Raw genomic sequence first — 1,538 nt, forward strand, 5'->3', positions numbered from 1 at the left:
CAAATACAGATATTTATATAAAGCATATACATGAAAATAAATTAGTTCTGGGTAGAAGGCAAGGGAAGGAGATTTGACACACAATACTGGAGGAAGGAGGGGAAGGGATATGAATTAAAGGTCTTGGTGATATATATGGTAGGGGAGTAAAGGTGTGCTCAGGTTTTTGACAGAGAGAAAAATAAACCATGTAAAAACTATACATAGATATAAATACTCTATTACATATCACAACCAACTTCATTGTAAGAAGTGGTAGTCTCAAATACTTCAGTACAGATTGCAGATTTTGACATGATTTTGCAAATAATGTTGAATTTCTGAATAATATAATATACTGACACATTTAACCCAGAAAAGGTGTTCAATTAAAGCATTAAAGATTGTTGTGTTCCAACAAGAGCAAGAGACATTTTACTAATCAAAATTCTAATGCTCGGTAAAGAGCAAGAGAAATATAACTGTTCAGATTTAATGTTCCATAAAGAACATAAAAAAAATAACCTATTAAGATATTAATGTTCCATCAAGAGCAAGAGAAATATAACTAGTTGCATTTCTAATGGTAAATCAAGAGCAAGAGAAATATACATGTCAAAATTCTAATGTTCTGTAAAAAGCAAGAGAAATACAATTAGTACTAATACTAAACTTCATGTTCCAAAAAGGGCATTAGAAAATAAAATTACTTAAAATTCTGATGTTCCATCAAGAACAAAAAATATATAACTAGTCAAGATTCTGTTGTTCTATCAAGGGTAAAAAACTTGTGCTTATGTTCCTTCGAGGGCATAAAAAAATAACTAAAATGTCATCTTAAATATCAGAAACTAGTAAGGGTTCCAATGTCCCCTCAAAAAATATGACAAATATAACCAATCACCAATCTAATGTTCCATAATTAGTATAACTAGTTAAGCTTCTCATGCTCTGTTGGAAACAAGAACGCCTTATTGGGTTTCACTGAGGTTAAAGGTCAATAACTAGATTTTCACTTTAATCGAGACAGTTTGGAAAGTCTAAATCTTTAACTTTCCAAATAAAATTTGGTTGTTTGTCATCCAAAAAACCTGTTTCTTTGTAGACTACCATAAAATTTAATAGACTTTCATTTCAATTTATTTGTAAATGTAGTTTGATTCAAAGTAAAATTTGCTTTTGAATCATGAAATTGGTTTTTGACATCATGAGGTGTATAAGTGGTCTTAGGTTAAAAATTGTAAATAACTTATATTGTATCTGACAAGAATATTTGATACTGAAACTCTATTTACAGTTTTCATCTAATCTAATAATAATAATAATAATAATAATATAATAATAATAATATTGGTCATAAAGACACTTCACAATTTGTCTTAGACAACACAATTATCTATATACACTTTGTAAATGAGCTTTTTTCTTTAAATAACATAGAATATAGAATATTTTTATATTGAAATATGAAGGGTTTCACTATGGCAATACATTGTAATTTGTGAGAATTATATATTTCAATAATAATTCACAATAGTTTTCAATTACTTTTATAAATG

Source organism: Lottia gigantea (assembly GCF_000327385.1).
Source record: "Lottia gigantea unplaced genomic scaffold LOTGIsca_5, whole genome shotgun sequence".
Taxonomy (NCBI): Eukaryota; Metazoa; Mollusca; class Gastropoda; family Lottiidae; genus Lottia; species Lottia gigantea.